General features: G+C 41.1%; 1 protein-coding gene across 3 annotated transcripts in view; it reads right to left on the reverse strand.

The window, feature by feature from the left end:
* LOC122798656 (leucine-rich repeat and fibronectin type III domain-containing protein 1-like protein) overlaps window positions 1–17,729 on the reverse strand; it is a 4,504,452-nt gene that overhangs the window by 2,285,144 nt on the left and 2,201,579 nt on the right. The window lies entirely within an intron of this gene.

Here is a 17,729-nt window from a genome sequence, read left to right on the forward strand (position 1 = left end):
TACTCTTTATAGACAAAAAAAAAAAAACACTTTTCTGCTATTATACTTTTATCTTCTTGTGAGCAGGATGCCTGAAATAGGTCCTTTCAGATTTAAAAAATGCCAAAAGTGCAGGCACAAATCGCCCTTGTCCAATGCCCACACTCTACATGTCTATTGTTTGGGTCCAGACCACCTTCAGGTTGAGTGTTCTATTTGTCAGAATTTTAATCTGCATGCGATAGCAGACAGAAAAAATAAACTCATTTTGAAGTGTTTACTTCCAACATCCTTCTCAGAAGCTATTGCTGGGGCTCAGTCCCCTTAACCAAAATCAAAGAAGCCTTCTAGTAAGTCTCCAAAGCCTCCTGGATCATCGAATACATCTTCTTTGGAACCACCTAAAAAAAAACAAGATAGATCTGAAGGCTGCTGCAATCTGACTGCCATCAGATCTAACAAGACCTCTCTTGAATTCAAGCACTTCAGATCTGAGGCTACTACCCAGGACAAGATATTTACCTCGTCTTGATCAGATTCCTTCAAGAGTGCCTTTCCTTTTTCTGGAACAAAGGCACTCTAAGCTTTTTTCCTTACTATCCTCTCATTCTTCTAGGAGTTTGACCAAAATGATGTGAACAGAATGATGAAAAGATTCCTCTCTGCACAAATAGAGATGAAAACTCTTCGGGCTCCTATCACTTTGGGTCAGGAAGCCAGTGAGTCCCTGGATCCAAGTTTTCCACATCTATCTCTTTCTAATATAAAGATATCCCTATCTGCAGATCTGAAGCTCTCTCTGATTGCACCAGCTCTGATGTTCTTGAAGCCACATGACTCTCAGAGCTGAAGCATCCCTGTTGGGTCTGACGCACTGGAGTTAACTCCGAGGTTTACAGAGCTGTTTCTTCCCCCTAGAGCCTCAGCACTGGACAGCTCGTCTCCAACTTCTTCCTTGGGTAGGTTGTCTTCAGGGCAGAGGGAACTAATGGGCCAGAAACCTGGTCTCTTGGCTCCATTGACTTCCATCTCCCCGGTGTGATCTGCCTTTGAGGTAGGGAAGAGAGTGTTCCCTGCTATGGCAGGATGGATGGATTGTAAACCCTTGGATCTTGCCAGTGGATCCCAGATGTCTATGTGCCTTGATCCACATTATTCAATGCCACAAGGACAGCCAGCTCAAAGTTTCCAGGCTACCCAGCAGGGCTTTAAATCTCTTCCAATACTTCACCAGAACATCCCCCTGAGGAAGTCGGTAGGAAGATGAAGTGCAAGAGGAGACACTTGGACTCCCCTCAGGAAAAAGGTCACCAATGATACTGATTTTGATGAAGGAGTGGAGTCCCCAAGATCACAACCTGAAGACATCTTATTTGGAGACATTCTTGATATCCTTAAGGAGAAGGGTGGTTTGTACTCTAATAACCCTTCTCCAGAGGAGTCAGTATTACTTGAAGCCTTTGTAGCTGGCCCATCTACCTCCTGGGCTACTCCTCCCACTGATGAGCTCATTAATTTGATCCCTAAGTCAGAGTAGAAGGAACCTGACTCAGTTGAGCCAATCCCCAAAGGACCAGATTGGATTCTGGCACCACCAGTAAGTAGGGAATACTGGGGCAAAGGAGTCACAGAAGATGCTATGGTCATGGCAGTGGCCACAAACAAGGAACATATCAAGGAAAGTTCCTCTGTTCATCACCCTAACAGGGATTTTAGAGCATTGGACAGATTTGGGAAATATGTCTATGTTTCAGTGACTTTTGCCCCTAGGTCACTGAATTACTTGGCACACTTTACAAGGCTACAAAGGTATTTGATAAAGGAACTGTCAAAATTCCTTTTGAGAACTGATACTGTTGCATCTCAAACTTCTGCAGCTTCTCAGTTGGCTATCCTACAGGCAATTTCTAATTTGACCATGAGGCTTATCTCACATGCAGCTGAAGGTGCCTCAAGGGCAGTGTGTTCAGGCATTTCCATTAGGAGACATGTTTGGATGCACTTGCATGCTTTTGCAGAGCCCTTCAATTTCTCGTTTGCCAATGTTCCTTTTGAAGTCAGTTTGTTGTTTGGCCCTAAAGTTAAAAACATACTCTTCAGGTGTGAAAAAGATGGAAAAACCTTCACAACAGTGGATGTTTAGTTTTCAACTTCTTAAAGATCCTTCTCTAGAAATCAATGAGGGGGTCAAAAAATGTAGTTCAAGAGGTTCCTTGGTCCTTTCCAAAATCCACGTAGAGATATTTCCCCCAGTGGTGGGGGGACCTCTAATAGATGGTGATGTCTACGCAGCAGAGGAGGCCCACAGAACCAAGTGTCTAGAGATTCCTTATCCTATAGAACCTATCAGTGCTCCTGACAGTAGGCCCGATTATCCACCTCTAAAGGCAGTCAGGGGTTGTTTATCCCTGCACCAGAGAGCTTGGCTAGACATAACAAAAGACACACTGGTGTGAAGTATTATTTCTAGAGGTTATATAATTCCCTTTTCCCTACCACCTCCTCCTGTACCCAAAATTTGCAATGTTCCACCGAATTAGAGGAAAACAGCAGCACTAAAGATACAAAAGCTGTGAGAACAAAGAGTCATCCAAGAGGTCCCACCAGACCCGATAGAATACAGAACTTACTCAAGATTCTTTTAGTGCCAAAGAAACAAGGGACTGGAGATCAATTCTGGATCTCAGCACATTGAACAAAGCAGTCCAACACACAAAGTTTTGGATGGTCATGGTTCAGTCCATTATGACTTTTCTACACAAGGATGACTGAATGTGCTTAATAGACCTTCAGGATGCATACTATCATATAAAAATGAACACACAATTCAGAAGACATTTATGCTTCTGGCTGGGATCCAGTCACTTCCAGTTTGGAGCACTCCCTTTTGGCCTCAGCACAGCCCCCAAGGTGTTCATCAAATGCATGGCAGTGATGGCAGTTCACTTGAGACTGCAGGGATTTTGAGTGTTTCCATACATAGTCGACTGGCTCATTACTGCCCTGACAAGGCATCTACTAATAAAAGCAAGAGATCAGGCACTACTGGCTTGTTCCCTTCTGGGGATAACCGTAAACTACATCAAGTCACAGTTATAACTATCGCAAACTTTGGAAATCATAGGAGTGTTTTTTAACACAGTTTTATTGGCAGCTTCTCTTCGTCTCTCAGAAGTGCAGACTATCAAATTCCAGGTCAGGAAACTAATTTACAGTACCACAATTTCAGCCCATTTGATCCTTCAAGTTTTGAGGTCAATGTAAGTGATCATAATTTAAGTTCCTCTAGCAAGACTTCATATGAGAATTCTTCAATGGATGTTAGCAACACAATGGTCAATTCTTTATCACTGCATGTCAGCCCAACTAAGAACCAGTCAGGTATGCAAGAGATACCTTTGCTGGTGCTTTCAATCAGATCAAATTCTTCAAAGTTGCCCTTTTATTTTCCTTTAACCAAAGGCTGTAGTGACCATGGACACTTCACAGATTGGGTGGGGGGGGGGGCTTCCTAGGGAAGACAGTCCAAGGCACTTGGTCCCCAGAAGAGGTTAATATGCATATCAATGTTCTGGAGATGGATTGGTGCTCTTAGCATTGTAGGCCTTTTAAGACTCTCTCCCTTTCGGAAAAATTGTGATTCAGACTGAAAACATGTCAGTAGTCTGGTACATAAACAAACAAGGAGAAGCCAGATGTTATCCCATGTGTTGAGAAGCCCTTAGAGTATGGCAACGGGTGATCTCTTCCATCCACTTTCTGTTAGCATTGCACATTCTGGGGAAGTCCAATGTGATAGCAGACAAATTGAGCAGGTCTGATCTACTACCTCACAACTGTTTTTTCAACTTGAAAGTGACAGAAATGATTTTCCATCAGTGGGGCCAGCCTTCTTGTAATCTTTTTGCCTCTCCAATAAACAACAAATGCAGCAGCTTCTTTGCTCTGATCATGGATTACCGAGGGATGCTCTACTCCACGATTGATCCCCTGGTCTCCTTTATGCTTACCCACCTACTCCCCTAATTCCAAAATTTCTGCAGAAAGCTGCCCAGTTGAATAGCAAAGTCGTCCTCATTCCACCTTACTGGCCTCAACAGACTTAGTTCCCCTTCCTTTGGCCTCATCTACTTTACCTACATTGGATCCTGCATATGATTCTAGACCAAGATGTGATTTGTTTTTGCAAAATCTGAGATATGTTAGGGATTAGTGCATTATGGGTAAGGGAGGAGCTCAAGAGTTTTGGTGGCCATGAGCATAAATAATGGTGGAGTCAGATCTGAGGATCTGATCCAAACCCAAAAGTTGAGGAAGAATGAAAATGGACAACACAGCTGGAATGCTATGGTGAGTACATAACTTCTTATTTTAACTGTATTCCTGAAATACTATAAGACATAATCCAGTATACTTGCCATGGTTAAAAGATGCTTATTCTCTGTGTATGAGCTTAGTGGATCTACTAGTGTCACTTCTTGGACTTTGAAAAGAAATAGTTCTGAGACTTGAGTACATGAATAGTTATTGAAAGACAGTAACTTTCCAGCAGCTGTTCACTGCGATAGCAGAGCTTCCTGTACTCCTGATGATAATGTCTTCACCCTCTTACACTTCTAATTATTGTTTTTGTATCTAAGCCTCTGTGCATACATGGTAAGAACCACCACATTGCCTTTTTCACATTCTGGTTTCAGAATTCCATCTAAATGATTATACAATTGAAAAACAAACCCCGATTTGCTCTGAACTTGCAAAAAGCATGAGTCATTCTTTTATTCCATAAAAGATCTTTATTTTTGTACTTCTCTTTTTTCCAGGTATACGAGCTAACTACCAAAAAGGGGTGTGCAACATACTGTGTGGATTTCCTAATGTCCAGGTTGTCTGACGTTGATATATGTTGCATTTCTTGAATAAATACTTAGCATAATGTGAAATACTATTCACATTACAATATTGTTACACCTGCATTACATTGTACATACTAGAAACACTATTTCACACATTTTATGTTCATTTTTATTGTTTTGATACTATTTATTATCTATCTGACTTAAATTGTGCTATATGATTATACACTTCTTGAGTCCCTAGTGTTAAAAAAGTCCAAGGGGACCAATGCTCTAACTGATTTAACAAACAGAAATATATTAATAAATACGTATAAATACAGCTGTCTCATGAAAGTCTATATCTTAAGCCTAATGACAGTTTACTTCTCTGTTTTTCCTTTTGTTTAGTTTTCCATACTGCTTTACAAATAAATAGAATAATACACTAATATATTCTTAAAAATCTATTTTAGGAAATTTCCATGTATATTGCATTGAGCTATGGACCTCTTTCAGTGGACACATGAGTAAAAAATGTCACCATTACAAGAGTGAAAAATCCTGAGCAACTCAAAAATCAAGATCAAAATAAATATTTAAAATGGAACTACAAAGGCACCCCAGTGTACAAACACATGTATGTCAAATAGTGAATTTATGTTAGAAATACACAAAAACAAATGCAGATTTCATTATGGAGTTTCCTTAAAGAAAGCCTGAGATTGTGGCAGGTGTGATGGACTAGGATACAAGGTAAATGAGGTTGTCAAAGGGACAGATAGGGAAGCCCACAGATCAGAAAGGAGACATTTTAAGAGGACTCAAGGTGCAAGAAGCAAAGACAGAGGAAGGTAGGGGTGATAATGGTGCAGAACTGTTCATCTACAGAAGATGGGTTCCTTATATTCTCTTAGGACTAGAAAAGGCAAAAGGTACAAATTGTGAGCTATGTTAGTCTTCAACTAGAGTACCTGTTTACACAGAGGTATTCAAATTTGATATATTTGGTCTGCTAGAGGGCCAGACCAGTTGAATGATCATTGCCCTGACCCATCCATATCTGTAACATACCTGGACATTTTCATTCGCCAGCAATTTCCACATCCCATCTAAACATGTTTGCAGTGTAATACTCATTGTACAGGGAGACCTGTATTATATGCTGCTGATTGTCAAGGGGGACACCCTTCTCCACCTAGTTACTAAAATAAAAGACTGCTACCAAAGGGCAGCCACCATGCTAACACCTCCCATTACTCAGTACACATGCTCCACTGACCAGGGACATCTCCATCTTTAATGCGATTGCTGATGCTCATTTTATAGAACAGTATGTCTTCCATCGAACCATATACTGAAAGTGATTTTGTAATGAATCATTTTAATATGGTGTACCCAGCTCTGTTAATATGCTGCATTTAATTTACACCATACTTATAATGTATTTATTTATCAATCTATGTCATCATTGCAAATGTACATAAATTAATGTCCTTGTATGCATATGCCAGCCAATTTGAGAAAGGATGACCACATAGAGTTACTCAGAGGGAAATCTGGCAACAGATATTTTGACAAATGGTTGCCCTCGAACCATATAGTGAATGACAACAGCTAATTAGGCCACAAGGATCGGGGAGGCAAATGAGTCCACAGGGGACTGCTACAACAGGGTATAATTTTTTGAAATACAGTTGGTCCCAGAGCTGCATTTCCTGATGTAATAAGAATGCATAATAGGACTAAACTTGACATAGACAAATGCTCATTTGCTTTTCACTGTGATGTGTTATTCATCTTGGAGCAAAAAGGCAGCAGAACTCTCCCTACTACTGCCATCCAGAAGGAAGTAAACTGTCTTGTTCTATGAAAAAATACAATGTGAATCCCATTGATAGTATCTTAACATTATTAGTTTTTGGTATTTGCCTCAGATCTTAATGTGCATTCTTCCTCTGCATAACTCTTGAATGTAACAGGCAATTTATCAGATCAGCCATGTTTTGTGTTATAAACTACAAAAATGTTATATATTCACTAGTTCATAAGAAGAAAATACCACACCCTCAGAACACCCCTGGAAGGCCATTATTGCCACAATAACACAAACCCTGGAGGACATTATTATTTGCTTAATGCAAAATAATAATAATAATCATAAAGAAAACATCATTATAAAAGTCCAAAGCAAAGCTAAAACACTTAAACCTCAGTTGAAAGAAAACATTCAGTGACAGAAAAAAAAGAACTATGACTATAGAACTATAAAAGTGACACCACTGCATATGAAATTCTGAGCCAAAAATATTTATTTGGTTAAATGCATTCAACATAAATCAATGAATGATTTCTTAAGAATAAAATGCATTATTCTCTGAGTCCATTTAAATAAAACAGTTAAAAGCAACATGATGCAAAAACTTCCAAACAGAATTATACCCTTGTATAAGACAAATGAGCAGCTCTAATAACAGAATGTAAATATAAAAATAACAAAAAAACTTCTTTGTGTTAAATTTTTATCACCATAATTCTGCTGTATTTAACTTAAATCAGCGTTTAATGAAAACAAAATCATTAATACCAGGGATACTGCTAGCAATTAACCTCATTTGCATATTGGCTTCTTTCAGCTCTAGTAATGTTTCCCAAGTATCTCATCTTAAGTTAATGTTAACTCAATTTATTAACATCTCCACTGGAAAAGAGAAAGAAAGAAAAAGCACAGAAAAAAAAAAAAACAGATGGTAGCAGTTAATGTTTAAATAAAGCATTCCCTTTATATGCCCTTCAATATAGCACTGCAATGTTTATACACTCTTTAATCAAGACATTGAATATGTTTACCAACATAAAATGTGAGACAGGTTTAGCAAGCAGGCAGGTAAACCACTTCAGTAGAAATACAATGGTATATTCCACTTAGAGCAATGCATTTGTCATTCCCATATACTATTATAGCAATAACCCACGCCTGGGTGTGGGTAATGCTGGATTTACCCACGGTTGGCGTGGTTTGGTCCCAAGGGTGAAGCCCAAGGGACCAAACAAAGCCAACCGTGGGTAAATCCAGCATTACCCACATCCAGAAGTGGGTTATTGCTATTATACAATGACATTATTTAAGAAAAGAAATAATTATTTTTCTTAAATAATGGCATTGTATAATGCCTCTTTACTGCCCTTCCGCAGCTGTCTGGTATTCTGCGGTAGTTCTGATGTACTGCGCGCCTGCACAGTACATCAGAACTGTGGGCAAAAGCAACAGAGAACGCAAGATCTCCGTTGCTTTTTTTTTACTGTCTCGCTATGTTAAATGGGTTTAACATAGCGAGACAGCTTTAAAATAAGCAACGGATATCTCCGTTGCTTATTTTAAAGCTGTCTCACTATGTTAAACCCATTTAATATAGCGAGACAGCTTTAAAAAATCTCCGTTGCTTTTTACACACTGTGTCGCTATGTTAAAGGAGTTTAACATAGCGAGACAGCTTTAAAAAAAGCAACGGAGATCTCCGTTGTTTTTTTTTAAACCTGTATCACTATGTTAAACTCTTTTAACATAGCGAGACAGTGTTTTATACTAACGGAAAAAGTCCGGGCGACCGGACCTTTTTCCGTTAGTATATTGAGGGATTTACAACGGGCACGCTGGTTGGGCTGGCCAATCAGCGTGCACGTTCTACGGGAGGTATTGTATAATATGTAATTTTCAGAATTAATGTATTGTTACTTCTTCTTCCTTTGGTGATAAAACATGTTTGATTAACAACAGACTGGACCATGTCAAAATCTATTTTTAAAATATTCAATTTACTGCATTCAACAATCCTTGAATGGCAAAATTGTAGATGCAGTACTAAAATATTTGCTGAAACTTACAGTATTATGTGGAACAACTTTCTCTGCTAAAAATGCATACCCCAAACTTGGTTTAAATTTATCTTCTCTATTTAAAATAACTTCATTACTGAGTTTGTATAATCAGATTCTTGTTATATTCAACATGATTCCTGACAAAAAATATTCCATAGGCTGGCAATACACTGAGTTAGAACTGATCTCTCCAGTGAGTTTTGTTAATGTTTTGGTGCACATTTAAGTCCCTAGTATAGATGTTTGCAGTGCTACTGGTTTTGTGAAGAAACAAAAGATCAAATAAAACAGGCCCCCAGATTTAATAAATTCCATATAGCCATAGTGTAGAGCATACACAGAAGTTAATGTGTCTCGGTAGCTCACCATGCATATTAATGATGGCATGTTGCTCAGGGAGAGCCATGGAACAGGATTATTGAATTAGTGAAGGTAGTGTGTGACTAACTGTGTCCGCAGATGAGTAACACACCCCCTGCACTGTCTAAGTGCATGATAGCAATGTATTTAAATTTTATTTTATGTTTTTTTTTTTTAAGGTTAGGGTGCAGGTTAAGGTAAGTGCATAGATAGTAATGTATGTAAAGTTTAGTGTAGGATTAGAAGTAGGGTTTTGTTAAGTGCATGTGTGTGGAATATTTATTTTGTTTGGGTGTAGCTCATTAAGGTAAGTGTGCAATAATTACGGATCTTAGGGTTAGGGTGCGGGTTAAGGTAAGTGAATAGATAGTAATGTATGTAATGTTTAGTGTAGGGTTAGAAGTAGGGTTTTGGTTAGTGTATGTATATGGTTTATTTATTTTGTTTGGGTGGGTAGTATATAGCAAGCTGTGGGTTTAGCCAGCTATGCCAGTTTGAGATTTTGAATTTCGCGATTTAGGGCATTCGGTGTATTTGTGGTTTACGCAATATGTGTCAACATTTACGTATTCGCTGAAACAGGCTTTCACAGTTATGATATAGACCCTTACTATTAACATATGTTGTTCCATAAACTTTATTTTGGGTCATGTCTTTTATTAATGCTATATATTACTATCCTATCCATGATCAGTTACCGGCCATGGTGCACAGGATTGCTCATAAGATTTATGAATGTTGCCTGTGCCGGATTGAGGGCAGACTGGACAACCTGGTGGGGCTTGGTGGCCCTTGGGCCCAGCCTCCAGCACTGCCACCTTCGGGGCAGTGAAGGAGCAGTGTTGACTGCTCATGGTTGGGAATCTTAGTCACACTGCTGCCATCTGGAGACACATGCATCTTAGATTCCACAACACCCTCCAATGTGTTTACCCCCTCATGTGTCACACTGCCCCTGCCAGCTGTCTTGTCTGTCTTTTCTGTCTGTAAATGCAACATCCCCTACTCAACTTACCTCCCCACATGTACCTACATCCCTCCCTCCACATTCCACTCTCTCCTTAAAAAAAAAAAAAAAAAAAAAAAAGGTGGGCGCCTGTCCCATAAAAAAAAAAAAAAATCCCATAGATAGCTCTCCATTTTGCACAGATGTCCACTGGACAAAACTAATTATGAAATTAATTAACACATTTGTCCTCACTCCTCTCTCTTGAGTGTGAGGTTTCAAATTATTTAAATTTTGTAAAACCAGCACAGCTATTAATGTACAGCAAATGGAAAGCTATGGCACTTTCTTACGCCATTCCTGCACAAACTTACCTGCCTTTCATTATGTTTTTCCCTCTGCTTGCCCCCATTTCACCACTGCCATACCACCCCCTTTTTCTTTTCTTTTATAATTTATAGCATGGATTTATGCAAAGCTCAGTGGCGAGTTGCACAAACCTGTGCAAACCCACTTAACGGTGCTTAAAAGTGCCTTAATGGTCTTAAGTGTTTCTCACAATGTTAGGCAGATCAGCAAAATAATCACCCCTCCCCTGTATCAAACCCAGGCCTCTATCAACTACAGCATAGTGCATTAGCCCACTAAGCCACTTAGCTCTGAATTAAAACAGCTGTTTCCTGCAAAATTTACTTATTGCCACTGGCAGACTGCAAGTGCATATAATGGAAAAATGGGTATGTACCTGGGACTGTGATGCAAACACTACACCAGTACACAGCCAAATAAATAATAATAGACATATGTCAGACCTGCCAACTGTGCAGATTGCTGCAGAATGTCCAGATTTTTTACCCTTATTTTTGGCCAGGTTTCATAACATTGTATTTTTCTGGCAAAGTACTGGCAAGTCATCAAAGACTGAGGTTAGAACATCATGGCAGACATTTGAGTTTCACACTTCATACCCTTCAGAAAACACATGCTAACGCAACACCTGTTATTTTATCAACATTCCACATTTGTAAGAGCAATATGTAAAGACTGTCCCTATTTTTGAGTCTCTGTCCCACTTTTATTTTTATTTATGGCTTTGTCCAGCTTTCTTGCTCTATGAGGTTGACAGGTAAGGTAGCAGGTAATTGTTCCCTTTTATCAGCAATATCTTTAAACACACCTGCTAAGGCAGCAATGGCAAAGTACATGTGTACATCTGGGACCCTGCTGCACAACAACTGCCTTTGAAAGCCATGCACATAATGATGGATGCAAACATGTGTCACAGACTGTATGTATGCACATATATCTTGCAAATAGAACTGCTGCAGCACTGACTCAGTAGCTCAGTCTGTTTAATGCCCTGCCTGTAGTATATTTTGCCACCCACAGTCCTGGGTTCAAATCCAGTGTGTTGCACATCAATTACATTCTTATGAATACAGCAACTAATGACTGAGTCATGCAATTTTAAATCACACAGGTTGCTGCTACTACATTAACTGCTACCCATGTTTGCAAGTCAAAGGCCTGTAGGTAGGGACACACTGCACATATTTCTATAGCCAAACTATATGCTGCCTACTACTCTGTGATTGGCACTGTTACATAACAGATGTACTTTCTGCACATGCAGTGACTGGACTGTATTGGGTACCCCTACCCTGGCTCTGCTGTGATGACACAGTGGACACTGCTGCCTCATTTACACTTACACCTTGCTGTCCTCCAAAGAGTTCACATTCCCCCCTTATGTGCCCTAGGCTGCAGCAGCAGCTGCAGCCTGGAACATCTGCAGCTATATGTTAAGCTAGCTGCTACAGACCTACCATACCTCATAACCCCATAGAACTAGGGATTTTGACACAACCATACATAAAGGGTGGGGGACAAAGGTCCACTGACAGGGATGTGTTTCACAGTTTGCCCCTACAAAGCTAGTAAGCTGACAGAATAACAGCTACTGCATCAACATGCACAGTCTGATGGGCATGATGTCTCACATTCACATGTATCCCTCTCCTTACTGACCTCAACCGACGTTTAACACTGAACTGCCAGATAATCACCATGTCATGGGACAATGGACAAACATATCATGCAAAACTGTGGACATAACTCAGAAATCTCAACAGTGGACAGTATTTGCACCTAACCTCTGTGATTCTGTAGTCTCCATATCTCACTAATATCCATCTCAAAGTCTAAGAAAGGACCCAAGGCCTACATTAAGGTCTTAAATATTTCACTGTGGTGCCATGTTATTGGCTAATGAAAGTCTAACCCAACTGTTTTGGATGCAATTAGCAAGTTTGAGGCACAGACTGGTGCACAGGCAATTACCTTTTACTGAGCAGTACCTACAAAAGGCAATCTACTGCCTATTGGGAACAGGTCTGTATGTTGTTTTGCTCACACAGACAATGGTTTACAAGATATTTTCTGAGGAACACTTCAAAAAAGGAGTACTGCACTCTACCAGGTTTGTAATAGATGTCCCCATGTAATGGGATGCAGATGGTAGGATGGAGGTATGGGGAACAGGTATTACAACAGTAAGCCTGTCATACATCTATGGTATTGATATGTTGGTAATACTCTGCTGTCCAACAGCTGCAGGCATGCTTTACAACTGTACCTGCATTGAGTCAAATCCCAGCTCTGCCCCGTTACTCTCTCCTACAATGGTATGCTGTTGCAGGAAAGTTAGTGAAATCTGTGTTAGACATAGTGATACTACATAAGGGTGTACACTTCTCTAACATAAAACAATGTACTGTCATTCACAACCTCTCAGTCTGTCTATGCCACACATAAAGAGTGCTGGCATTCCACAGTTGTCCCTGACTGTCCCTGATGTAAGCTGGCTAGGTAACTGTTTTGTTGACATCATCCCTCTTTGGTTGAGAGCTATTGCTAACATACCTGTCAATCCCCTACAGCAGGGACTCGGTCATAGCCATAAGTAATAGGGGGGCACAGGTCCAACCACAGTAACAGGGGAAACATATTGGCCATACAATGTAAAAGTATGACTACACTAACATATATTACTGTAGCATATGTGTTGTCCATCAAAAACCATCAATGAGTGGCCAACCGTTTCTCAGAAATCCACATGTTTATGCCAAAAGGAACAAATTCATGAGGCACACATTCATAGCCTGCAAGAATCTGTGCAGGGGAACATATACTACAGCAGGTTTGCATGTCTGTCTGTTGTTGTGGCACACTGCTGTTGCTGTACTGTCCCCATATAGTTGTTGTAATATCAAACCATTATTTGATACTGGCTGTATGACATATTACTGAGAGCTTGCCCATAGGGGACACACCACAGTAGACTGCAATGATAAATTTAGAGACATACATCAGAATCTGTCATGGCACACAGGGGCATATAAAGTATTGCTACTATCCAGGTGATAGCCACACATGGAGTGCTTTGATACACTGTGGGTTATGACGTGTGAGGGAGTAGTGGATAGTGTTGGTTATGCAGGGTCTGTACATAGTGGATGTCCATGTATCTGGACCTGTAATGTGTTCCCCTCTTGTTGTCTTTCAGGAACAATGCATCTCAGGAGGCATCCCCCATTCATAGCTGCTGATAATGCTGCTATCCTGAATGGCCTCAGACTGCATCATCACATTCTGCTGTCAATGGGTCAACAACATTGTAACCAGTGTTTAGCACTGTGGTGTGACCTTGCCAGAGTGGTTAAGCAAAGTGAACATCAGGATAGGACCTATGAGCAAGTCCGACAAAGGGCTAAGGATATGGTCAATGCCACACGTCAAAGGGCAGTTGCTGTGACCAGGGATTGTGGTGCCACTGGTGGAGGGCCTGCAACAGAACAACCACTAACAGACAAAGATGAAGTCCTGGAAAACCTAGAATCAACCACCAACTCCCAGGCATCCATCTCCCTATATATCCTGGAGGTGAGTGCCCCAGCATCCACATCAGAGTGTAATACTGTATCAGTTATTGTGGCAGGCTCCGCATACCAGTACATGGATGTCAGGTCTATCTGCATTGGGGGAGGTTGTTTTAATAGACAGTTGTGCACACATACTCATAATATCAGCAATGTAGGCAGTATCACATTAGGTACTGTACATGTGGATATATATGCACATATTACCATCTAACAGTGCAACATCTGGTATTGTTGACAATCCCTCTCCCTCATATTTCCATAGGTTTGTCAGGTGTGGCTGGAGTCTGTGGTCCTGTACCTGGTAAGTGTGATACCATTGTTTTATGGCTTATATTCCATCTGAACATTAAAAACTCCCATTTAGCCCAAGGCACAACTGTTATGCTTAGCCAGAGTGAAACAGTTGTATGTTCCATATCAGAGCAGTTGAATACAGTGCATTAAATGGATAATCACAGCTGTGTATTTCTACAAATACTAACACATTTGCAGTTATAGTCATGAAGAGGTATGCAGCCTGCTATACAGGAGGTAATGACTCCAGGATGCCTGTTTACTCACTATAAGGAGATGGTACATGCCTGTAGCAGTGATACTAACAGGCATATCATTCTCAGGATAGGTGTACTGGGTATTATGTGTAGTTCTATCACATACAGGGGCACAGGAAAATAATTTTCTTGGGTGGCGAAAGCCAGGGTACATTTTTGGCTAGGCTTATATAGGCCCTAGGGCCAATAGCCTAGTACCTACCTATGAACCTATGAACCTATACACTGTCATATTGCATACCTCAGAGGTGGAGTGTACTGCCAACATTCACTGGATGTAGCTGAAGTGCATGTTAGAAATGGCTTATCTTGTCTGTGTATGATGTGTGTTTGTGTGTTGTGCATGAGATCAGTGATGACTGGTGTGATTGGTAATGCAGTTGTGGCTCCTCATCTGTATTTGCATGTTTGGATTACCATACATAATAGTGCAGGTAATAATTACTGATTTTGTCTTCCTGCTCACAGGTGAATGGGGGGTTTGAGTCTGTCCACCTCACAACCTGATGTCAGTGTCCCATCAGGCTCTGATGATGATGATGATGGTGGCCATAGTGAGGCAGAAAAGGGTCTGTCGGGGGCTGAATCTGTCCCAGATGTTGACATCCCTCTTCTGCCCCCACTGTCCCCACACACAGTCAGTATGGCCACACATACCTAGTCCCAAGAAGGCAGAGATATTGGACAGTCACATGATGTTGACATTCAACAGGACAGTGTGACAACTTTGGCATCAGTGGGTGTAGACAATGTTCATAGCCAGACAGCTGGTGAGATCCCACACAGGCAGATTGACAGGGTGCTGGAAGGGGACAGCTGTCTATCCACCTCCTGTCACAGGTGTCACATCACGGGTCACTCGCTGCATGTTTTGGGCCATCAGGGAAGCACAGGCACATACGGAACACAACTCCAGATGGATGCTCAGGGTTATGCATGCCGCACAGTCTGACATGCGTGACTGCCTCCACCACATTGGTGATGCCATGGATCGTTTCACTGATGTAGAGGACAGACAGTGGGCTGAGACAGTGCCTGTCTTTGCCCACACATTGTGCTGGAACATCTGGTTGGGGTAGGGCATCAGGCACATGGATGTAGGTCAGCAACACCATCTGCTGAGAGATCACGTATCCATGCACACTCATGCCACTCATAGTGGCAGTATGTCCAGAGCTACAGAGTGAAGTATGCTGTCCACACCACAACTTGGCAGGCTATGGGCATGTGGTCCTGGGTGGTCCCATGGTAGACATGGACCCAGCAGACAGCAGTCACCATCAGGTACTAGCACTGCATCTAACCTTGGGCGTGGTGGTGCCAGTACCACTCCTGACAGAGCAAGTTCCTATGTTCGTGGCTGGAGATGGTGAACTGTACACTCTGCCATGTGTGATCTAAAGCTGTCCAACATACACATGTGTAGGGCTAGCACTGGGCTTGACTGTGTACATGCACACCCTCATGTGCTACATCCCTGCCATCAGTGCCATAGATGCACGGACATGCAAATATGTACCATGTGCACAAGGTGACTATATTACTTTCAATGTAGTTGTGTAGTGCAGAATTGTTATGTCATTGCAGGTGTTGTGGGCATGACAGGTACTGTGTACTGGCATGTGTCATGAATACACAGCAAACCTTGTTTATTTTAGGTGCATGATGTAAGACTGGTGGTAGTGTGACAGAATGACATGTGTATCAGTCATGGACCTGTGTATGTGTCTGTTCTAGGGGTTTGAGTGTTTTTTCTATAGACACATGATGGCAGTACAGTGGCACAGGATGGCATGGCAGCTCAGCAGAAATATGACATCAACAAAGTATTACAGTATTTATGCGTGTTTCCCTAGGTGCATATTTGCAGAAAGTTGTGTTTGGAACAATGGGGGCAACCGGCATAATTATGCACTCATACTTTCTGAGGAGGTCTGCTACCCTTTAAATTTGTCATCTGGGTTTTCTGACCATAGACACGTAGATGTTGGCAGACATCAGTGATGCCTATATAGGAACTGGGTCTTGTCACAGGGCTGCAAAATCCATAACCATTGCACAGAAACAGCCCATATGGGGACATCTGTAGTGATACTAGGGAATATATCTGTAACCACTCTCACAAACACACATACACAGAGCAGACTAGTTGGAGAGTAGAAACCCCACCTATGTACTAGAGCACTCTACAGGTCACTGTATTTATTGCATGTGCCATGAAGTTTAACTGAATTTAGACTGTCAGCTAATACTCTTAAGGGGGATGACATCAGCAGACCTTGTAGGGGAGGGTATTTATAGGCCAGCAGCTAGTATTAGGTCCATAAAATGCATAACCACTACACAGGGATTGCCCACAGGGGCTTGCCCATAATATTGTAGATCATAAAATGGATCACCATTGCACAGACATCGGCCAGATGGGCATGTCTTTACTGTTGCAGTGGATATATCTGTATACACACACAGACACAGAGTTATCTGTTGTGAGATTAGGGCCCCTACCTATCTATTTGACACACTACAGCTTGAAGTACTTACTGCATGCACCACAGGTTATATCTGTTGCATTTGTGGATGCAGCCACAGTACTTGTGGCCTATGCAAAGTGGCCCTGTATTACACAGCATGTGATTCCTGCAGAGTGCTCCAGCATGCTGCTGTTATTGTCTCTAGTGTCATAGGATTGGGATACATGTTAATACCCCTGCTATGTATGCGCACTTCCCATTATGGCCATGTCTAGTTGGTTGGAGTTTGGTAGGTGGACAATTGGCCACAGACAATATGGCCTGTCCAAGGCCTGCATTACAACCATTGCACATTACACCACCTGCTCACCATTGTCTGTCTACAGGGTGACATTCCACAGGAACAGAGTTCTGTGGGTGTGTAGATTCTGTCCTTTTGTGATCTTGGTCTGTTATCATCAGACAACTGCTGTGATGTGTAGGTGCAGATAACTCCAGTACAGCATTCTGCGTGTAAGTGGGGGCATTCTTACATCCTCACACACACATCTGTATATCTATTTATATGTATGTGTATACCAGGGATGTCATCTTAACTCTTGCTGTGTGTGTACATTATGAAAATTTGTTATGTAGATATGTGTGGAGAGTCTATGCCAGTCCATACATTATTTAGCTATATGTATATATGTATCTATCTATCTATATATATATATATATATATATATATATATATATATATAAATATATATATATATATATATATATAT

This window comes from Protopterus annectens, chromosome 1.part0 (genome assembly GCF_019279795.1).
Source record: "Protopterus annectens isolate FY-2018-M chromosome 1.part0, PAN1.0, whole genome shotgun sequence".
Taxonomy (NCBI): domain Eukaryota; kingdom Metazoa; phylum Chordata; order Ceratodontiformes; family Protopteridae; genus Protopterus; species Protopterus annectens.